At 45.9% G+C, this 9,441-nt stretch overlaps 1 non-coding gene across 1 annotated transcript; it reads left to right on the forward strand.

Annotated features, from left to right (window-relative positions):
* The first annotated feature begins 8,867 nt into the window (after positions 1-8,867).
* On the forward strand, positions 8,868-8,950 carry trnal-uag (transfer RNA leucine (anticodon UAG)). The gene has a single exon. It is a non-coding gene; the product is annotated as a tRNA-Leu (tRNA).
* The last annotated feature ends 491 nt before the right edge of the window (positions 8,951-9,441 follow it).

The raw sequence follows: 9,441 nt of genomic DNA on the forward strand, positions 1-9,441 counted from the left end.
ATTGTTGGAGCTGCACTCATCCTGGCTTGTGCCTTGCAGATGGTGGACAAATTTTGGAGAGTCAAAAATCACAAAATCATTACAGTGCAGAAGGAGGCAAATCGGCCCATTGAGTCTGCATAGAATCATTGAACATAGAAATTTGACAGCACAGGAAGGCCAAAAATCGGGCAACCCAGCGGAATCCCATTGTCCAGCATTTGGACCGCAGCCCTACAGGTTCAGGTACTTGAGGTGCACATCCAGAATCCTCTTAAATGAGTTGAGGGTTTCTGCCTCAACTACCCTTATAGGCAGTGAGTTTCAAACCCCTCGCACCCTCTGGGTGAAAAAACGTTTCCTCATCTCCCCTCTATTCGTTCAACGAATCACTTTAAATCTATGCCCCTTAGTCATTGACCTCCCTGTTAAGGTAAATAGACCCTTCCCATCCACTCTATCCAGACCCCTCACAATTTTATACATTTCAATCAAATCTCCCCTCAGCCTCCTCTATTCAACCCCAGCCGATCCAATCTTTCCTCATCGCTGCATTTTTCCAGAACTGGCAACATCCTCGTAAATCTCCTCTGTGACCTCTCGAGTGCAATTACATCCTTTCTGTAATGAGGTGACCAGAACTGCACACAGAACTGAAGTTGTGGCCTAACTAATGATTGATACAGTTCCAGCATAACCTCCCTGCTCTGATATTCTATACCTCGGCTAATAAAGGAAAGTTTTCCATAAGCCTTCTCAACCAACGTATCAACCTGTCCTGCTACTTTCAGGGACCTGTGGACAATCACTTCAAGGTCCCTCACTTCCTCTACACCTCTCAGCATTCTCCCATTAATTGTGTATTCCTTTGCCGTGTTTGATCTCACCAAAGGCATCACCTCACACTTCTCCAAGTTGAATTCCATTTGCCACTTTTCTGCACACCTGACCAGTCCATTTTTCCAGCTCTCCTAATGAGCATTTCACCTCGTGCCAAGAACTGAATTATTCATTGCAGAATTCTCACTGTCTGTTTTACCTTTGGTGCCACAGTATTTATAGGAATGGTCCAGTTAAGCTTGTGTCTATGGTTACCCCCAGGATGTTGATGGTGGGGGGGATTCAGCGATGGTAATGCTGTTGTACGTCAAAGGGAGATGGTTACATTCTCTCTTGTTGGAGATGGTCATTGCCTGGTACTTATGTGGTGTGAATGTTACTTGCCACTTAGCAGGCCAAGCCTGAATGTTGTCCAGGTCTTGCTGCTTCTGGACACGGACTCCTTCAGTATCTGAGATGTCCCGAATTTGTCCTTTTATGAAACCTTGGTCAGGCCTCACTTGGAATATTGTATCCAGTCTTGGTCTCCTCACATGATGGGTGATATTGAGGCTTTTGACAGGGTACAGAGGAGAGACATTAAACTAATTCCCAGTGTAAGACATCTTCGTTATCAAGTTAGACTAAAAGAGTTGGGACCCTGCACCTTAGAGAATCCTAGACTGAGGGGTGATCCAATTGAGGTTCATAAGTAATGAAGGGTCCAATTTAGCATGGGAGAGGAGTCATAATTGTATATTTTAAAAGGCCAGATGTCACCCGGATCACATTAAATTTCATTTTCAGCAACGGGTAAATGAACCAGGAGGGCTGAGTGGTTAAGGTGTTGGACTTAAAATCCAATGAATATATGTCTGTGTGTGTTCAAACCCCACTCCTGGTATCTGTGCCGGCCAAATGTTACTTGTTGTTTCCCTGACTTTTGCCTTGCACCATCATCTCTTCTGTCATTTAATCACTCCTGCCTTCCAACCGATTACAGCTTCCTATTATTTGCCCCAGCACCGTTCCTTGTCTCTGCACTTGCTTATAAGCTGGGAAACCTTGAACTTAATCTCCTCTGTCCCCTCACAATGACCTTCTCATCTTTCCTGAACTGTGGTTCCTCACAGGATCCGCTGCCTCTCCGACTCCCCTCCAGGGGTAACTGAAGGCCCTGAGCCTGGGTCTTGCTTTATACGCTTGCTGGTAGTTGAGTCCTTGCATGTCCAGACTCCTCCAGGAAGGGCTTGCCATAATCTTCCAATCTTTCCTGATTAAGGGGATTGGAGAGTGGCAAATGACACCCTTATTCAAGAAAGGGTGTAAGGACAGTCCAAGCAACTCCATGCCAGTTAATTTAACATCAATGCTGGGTAAGGTTTCAGAAATGATAATCAGGGAAAATATCAATGGACATTTAGTGAGGTTTGAGTTAATTAAGGATATCCAGCATGGATTTGTAAAAGGCAGATCATGCTTCACTGATCTAATTGAATTTTTTGATGAAGGAGCAGAGACGTTTGATGAAGGAAATGCAGTGGATGTTGTTTCTATGGATTTTACGAAAGCATTTGATAAGGTATCACATAAAAGGCTGGTTAACAAAATTAAGGCTCGTGGAATAGGAGGGTCAGTGTCCGATTGGTTAAAAAATTGGATTAAGGGCAGAAACAAGCAAGTTGTAGTAAATGGTTTCTTTTCAGACTAGGGGATGGTCGACAGTGGTGTTCCCCGAGGGTCAGTGCTGGGATCACTGCTTTTCTTGCTGTGTATAAAATATGTGGATATTGGAATACGGAACAGAATCTCAAAATTTGCTGACAATACCAAACTTGGAGGTGAGGCAAACAGTGAGGATGATATGAAACGCCTGCAATAGGACATAGATAGGCTAGCAGAATGAGCAGAGAGGTGACGGATGGAAGTTAATACTGTTAAGTGTGAGGTGATGCATTTTGACAGAAGGAATAGGGAGAGGCAATGTATACTTAATGGCACAGTTCTAAAGAGTGTTCAGGGACAGAGGGACCTGGGGATGCATGTGCATCGATCTTTGCAGGTAGCAGGGCATATTGAGAGAGTAGTAGTAAAATATATGGCATCTTGGGCTTTATACAAACATACAAGCATACGAACATGTGAATTAGGAGCAGGAGTAGGCCACTCGGCCCTTCCAGCCTGCTCCGCCATTCAATAATTTCATAGCTGAACTGATGACCCACATTTCCAGCCAGCCCTGACCACTCCCTTGCTTATCAAGAATCTATCTACATCTGCCTTAAAAATATTCAAAGACTTTGCTTCCACTGCGTTTTGAGGAAGAGAACTGCAAAGACTCACAACCCTCTAAGAGAAAACAATTCTCCTCATCTCTGTCTTAAATGGGCGACCCCATATTTTTAAACAGTGACCCCTAATTTTAGATTCTCCCACAAGAGGAAACATCCTTTCTACATCCACTCTGTCAAGACCGTCAGGATCTTATGTGTTTCAATCAAGTTGCCTCTTACTCTTCTAAAATCTGGTGGATACAAGCCAAGCCTGTCCAATTTTTCCTTGTAAGGCAGCCCACCATTCCAGGTATTTGTCCAGTAAACCTTCTCTGAACTGCCTCCAATGCATTCACATCCTTCCTTAAATAAGGAGACCAGTTCTGTAGACTGTACTCCAGCTGTGGTCTTACCAATGCCCTGCATAGCTGAAGCATAACCTCCCTGCTTTTGTATTCAATTCCCCTGGCGATAAACACGAGCATTCTATTAGCTTTCCTAATTACGTGCTGTACCTGCATAGTAACATTGTGCGATTCATACACGAGGACACCCAGATCCCTCTGCATCTCAGGGCTCTGCAATCTCTCACCATTTAGATAACATGCTTCTTTTTTATTCTTCCTGCCAAAGTGGACAATTTCACACTTTCCCACATTTTACTCCGTTTGCCAGGTTGTTGCCCACTCAATTAACCGATCTACATCTCTTTGTAGCCCCCTGATAAGAACATAAGAAATAGGAGCAGGAGTAGGCCATTCAGTCCCCAAAGCCTGCCCCATCATTTAATAAGATCAGGGATGATTTGCCCCAGACCTCAACTCCTCTTCCGTGCCAGCTCCTCATAGCCCTCAACTCCCCCATATTTCAAAAATCTATCCACCTCCTCTTTAAATGCTTTCAGTGATTTAGCCTCCACAACTCTCTGGGTAGAGAATTCCAGACATTCACTACCCTCTGAGAGAAGAAATTCCTTTGCATCTCAGTTTTAAATGACTGTCCCCTTGTTCTGTAACTATGTCACCTAGTTTGAGATTCCCCCACTCGTGGAAACATCTACCCTGTCAAGCCCCCTCAGAATCTTATACATTTCAATAAGATCACCCTTATTCTTCTAAACTTTAATGTATAAAGGCCTAACTTGTTAGCCATTCTTGATAAGTCAACCCCTTTCTCCCAGGAATCAGCCGAGTGAATCTCTTTTGACTGTATCCAATGCCAATATATCCTTTCTTAAATACGGGGACCAAAACTGTACACAGCACTCCAGGTGTGGCCTCACCAACACCCTGTACAGCTTTAAACTCCAACCCCCAAGCAATAAAGGCCAAAATTCCATTTGCCCTCTTAATTACTTGCTGCACCTGCATGCTAACTTTTTATGTTTCAATCACAAGAACACCCAGATCCCTCTTTTTTGGAGTCTCTCTCTATTTATATAATAGTCTGCATTTTGATTCTTCCTACCAAAGTGCATGACCTCACACTTTCCTACATTAAACTCCATCTGCCAAGTTTTTGCCCACTCACTCAACCTATCTATATCCCCTTGCAGATTCCTTATGTCTTCATGACAACATGCCCTACCTATTTTTGTATCATCAGCAAATTTGGATATATTACACTCTGCCCCCTCCTCCATCTCATTAATATAGATAGTAAATAATTGAACCCCAAACACTGATCCTTTTGGCACTCCACCAGTCACATCCTGCCAATGAGAAAATGGCCCATTTATGCCTACTCTTTGTTACAAGGAATTGGTAACTCGTGTGTGCATCATCACTTCAGGAAGTGATGTCATACAGTATGTGACAGAGTAGGAGATGGGATGATCCCCGGTAAGATGTGCCTGTAATACTCTCCTGTAAATTGTATATAGTATTGTCAGTCTTCAATAAAAAAGTCAAATTATTTGTTGGCGTTGATCAGTGTGTAATTGGTAAGTCTGTGTGAAGAACAGGGGTTGGCAACATGTCTGTCCATGGACACCAGTGTCCACGTTAAAACAGTTCGGTCCGTGACTGATAATTTCAGGGATGAGAAATTTCCCATTGGCTTCTTCTTCCAGACCAGTCTGACTTTCAATCAAATCGCAGCCGTCAGTTTCACAGCTGACAGGTCCTCAGAGCAGAGACAACGTTTCAGAACCTCGGACAAGTTCGGAGCTTTCCGGCAGTGCTGATTTCATTTAAAAGCCCTCCAGAAAACCCCGAGCTTGTCCGAGTTTCGGAAGTGCTGTCTCTGCTCAAAGCACCTGTCAGCTGTGAAACTGACGGCTGCGATTTTTTAAAAAAGACTAACCATAAAGCTGAGAGCTCTCGCTCTCTGCAACTGTCAGAAAGAGGGAGAGAGAGAGAGGAGAGTAAGAGGGAGAGAGGAGACCGGGGGTGGGTGTCGGCAGAGAGAGAGGGGCAGAGAGAGAAAGGACAACCTGAAAGGTTTATCCCGTATCCTTAGATTATGACCCCTGGTTCTGGACTCACACCCAAATCCCATGAACGAATAAAAAAAGTCACAACTGTGATTGGCTCTTGTAGCGGACTCTGGTTAACAGACAATATTCGGAGCGCCGGCCCCAGACTGTTTAACACTGACTGAGCTCAGAAAATACAACTCACCCCCGAGAATCCGCAGCACAGACCGAGCGGAGGGGAAAACCTGTCCTGGGAACTCTACATTCAGGGAACAGATTGTCCTGTGAATATGCAGATGTGAATATTGTGGAAGAGAGATTGTATTAAAGGGGAGGGCGGGTTAGTCTGAAGCCACTGTGTTTGTGGGTCCGCTCTCATCGCCGGATTTCAGAGTCATTCTTGTGTAAATTCAAATGATTTTCCAGTCAAAGAACCGCCCTGCTCCCTGCTCAGCCCCAAAGTGGGAATTCGGGATCATTTTTTTTTTATTTCAAGATTTCAGTTGAAAAGTAGAGAACATGTCAGCGAGGGGTGAGAGAGGGCGGTCAGTGCAGCAATAAAACCAGGTGAAATGGAAAATGGAGTCCTCAATCCTAGTGAAAGCTTTTCAACAGCAAACATACTAGAGTGAGAGACAGGAAAGATCGAGTCTGGAAGTCTGGAGTCTCTGAATTTCAATGGAATTGGAGAGTTTGTGAGGAGAGAGAAACACAGAGAGACAGCAGGATCCGGGAGCTGACAGCAGCTTGTCTCCGCCCCATCCTCTCTCTGCCTTTAAGTTGCTCTGTGCCGCCACCACCGGCTGCATTTCTGACCCAGATCACATTGACAGAGAGAATTTGTGCAGAGTCCCGGACATGACCGATAGTGCAGCCGCCCAAAGGGCTCCTCCAGCCGCCGCCGCAGCCCAAGTCAAGACCCCCAAGAAGAAGAAGGTGGCTCCCCTGAACAAGCCAGCCGGTCTCCTGTTGGGCGAACAGATCCTTATGATTGTGCCGGCTTTCAGCGATCGCAAGGGGATGTCCCTGGCCGCCATAAAGAAGGCTCTGGGTAGCAGCGGTGTCGATGTGGAGAAGCTCAGGACCCAGATCAAGCAAAGTATCAAAAGGAATGTGAACAAAGGCTCCCTGGTGCAGAGCAAGGGACAGGGAACCTCCGGCTGCTTCAAAATCAGCAAGAAGGAAAACCCAGGGAAAAGTGGGAAAGAAGGTGAAGAAACCAGCAGACAAGAAATCTTTAGTGAAGAAACCATCAGACAAGAAATCTTTAGTGAAGAAACCAGCAGACACGAAATCTTTAGTGAAGAAACCAGCAACCAAGAAATCTTTAGCGAAGACACCAGCAGCCAAGAAATCTTTAGTGAAGAAACCAGCAGATAAGAAATCTTTAGTGAAGAAACCAGCAGACAAGAAATATTTCATGAAGAAACGAGCAGACAAGAAATCTTTCATGAAGAAACCAGCAGACAAGAAATCTTTAGTGAAGAAACCAGCAGACAAGAAATCTTTAGTGAAGAAACCAGCAGCTAAGAAATCTTTGGTGAAGACACCAGTAGACAAGAAATCTTTAGTGAAGAAACCAGCAGACAATAAATCCTTCGTTAGAAACCAGCAGACAAGAAATCATTGGTGAAGAAACCAGCAGCCAAAAAAGTGACAACAAAGAAAGTAACAGCCAAGAAAACGAGCAGCAAGGCGGCGGCAACGCCAAATTAGGTGGTGAAGAAAGCAGCGCTTCAGAAAAAGTCTCCTGCGAAGAAGGTCAAAAAAGGCAAGAGTGCGGCGGGCGGAAAGGCGCTGAAGAAAGTGCAGACATGGACGAGCAAGGTCAAACCGAAAGCAGCGAAGGCTCAGAAAGCAGGGTCTGGAAAGAAGTGAAAGAGCGCGGGATACTTGTAAACATCTGAACTCAAAGGCTCTTCTCAGAGCCACCCACATCTCTCAGGAAAGAGCTGATCCCCTGATCAAATGATCCCTGTCCCGGCCCCGCCTGCAGATTCCACATGGAAATGATTTGGAGTAAATCCAGGATCCCTGGTGACTCGCTGAGATCCCCTCCACCCAGCCCTTTCCCCACTCTCTGTAATAAAATAGAAGGATGTCCGGCCCTCACTCTAACTGGAGATGTGTTCGGTGTAGTCTTAGTTCACAAATTCAGGGGGAGAGTCCTGTAAGGTAGCTCGGTCACTCTGACTGAAACCGCCAGTTCCCCGGGGCTGCAGCCACTGACACTGCGGGGAGAGAATCCCCGACTCTACCCCGCCGCCGGGGGAACAAACAACTTTGTGTCCGGAGAATAGGGAGAGCCGGGGAGAAGGCACATATTGAAGCACTGCAGTGGACTCAGCTCCTGTGTGTGCACAACTCTCACTGATTCCGTCCTCTGGGAACAGTGCGGTCTAAACAGATCAGGTTAGGAGAGAAACACACAGCCCGAGAATGGCCTCTTTCTTCCTGCATTTACTCTGTTCTGGGAGCAGATTTTCATTGAGAAGTGGCGCTCAGATCACCGGAGAGAAAAAAAAAACACAATTCAAACTGTCCAAATGAAAAACAGAGAATTAACCCGGACACTTCCATTATTAAATTAATTCATCAGCTCCGAACCAGTTCCCGTTAATGTACCGGGATGGTCTCGGGATTTATAAAATCGAAGGCAGCGTGATTTATTAAATTGTTGATTCTGACACCCTGCAGTTCAGTTCTTCACTTAACTGGAGGGGGAGATGTGTGAGCAGAGAAACAGAGCGAAATCCAGAGAGGGAACTGAAAAGACAACTGGACAGATGTGAAACAGGTCTATCCACTGTCACAATAACTCCATCTCTGATTCCCTCCTGACAGTAACCAGCCCTTTCACAGAGACTGTGGGTGGCTCTGAAAAGAGCCTTTGGTTTATGAGATGACATTTTGGCCGCTTTACTTTTTCTGGGAGCTCTTGAGTGCTGGTTTTCTTGGGCAGCAGCACGGCCTGGATATTAGGCAGCACCCCGCCCTGAGCGATAGTCACCCCTCCCAGCAGCTTGTTGAGCTCCTCGTCGTTGCGGACGGCCAGCTGCATGTGTCTGGGGATGATGCGGGTCTTCTTGTTGTCCCGGGCCGCGTTACCGGCTAGCTCGAGGATTTCAGCGGTCAGATACTCGAGCACTGCAGCCAGATAGACCGGGGCTCCGGCATCCACACGCTCAGCATAGTTGCCCTTTCTCAGGAGCCTGTGAACACGGCCCACCGGGAACTGCAGTCCAGCCCGGGAGGAGTGAGACTTGGCCTTGGCCCGAGCTTTCCCGCTGGTCTTTCCTCTTCCAGACATTTCCACAATCTCACAAATACTTTCACAAAGAATGAATAATTTCCTTAGCATTTACAATAGCTAGCAGGCGGTCAGGATGGCCGAGCGGTCTAAGGCGCTGCGTTTAGCTCGCAGTCTCCATTGGAGGCGTGAATTCAAATCTCACTTCTGACACCTTGTGTTTTGACTGCACTGGAGGCGTTTGAGAGCAGCGGTGAAGAGCAAAGAGAGAACAGGAAAGAACATGGACAAGCAAAATAACAATGGACCAAAGATGTTGCATCAAAACATTGGAGTAAGAGGCAACTGAGCAAACAGCAGGGCACAGAAAAGATCAAAAATGTAACCTTTGTATCGGGGTGGAAGATGTTGCCAATATCCTGAATGAATACATTACTGTCTTCTCAAATGAGGGGGTGATGCAGATATTGTTATGAAGGAGGAGGAGTGTGAAGTATTGGACGTGATAACTTAAGGAGAGAGGAAGTCTTAATGGGATGAGCATCCTTGAATGTGGATAAATCACCAGGACCAGATGAAATGTACCCCAGGCTGTTGAATGAAGCCAGGGAAGAAATAGTGGAAGGTCTGACCATCGTTTTCCAGAGGATTGGAGGTCTTGTAACGTTGCAATAAAAGCAAAATACGAGGCAGATCAAGCATGG

This window comes from Heterodontus francisci, unplaced genomic scaffold, assembly GCF_036365525.1.
Source record: "Heterodontus francisci isolate sHetFra1 unplaced genomic scaffold, sHetFra1.hap1 HAP1_SCAFFOLD_222, whole genome shotgun sequence".
In the NCBI taxonomy this organism is placed as follows: Eukaryota; Metazoa; Chordata; class Chondrichthyes; order Heterodontiformes; family Heterodontidae; genus Heterodontus; species Heterodontus francisci.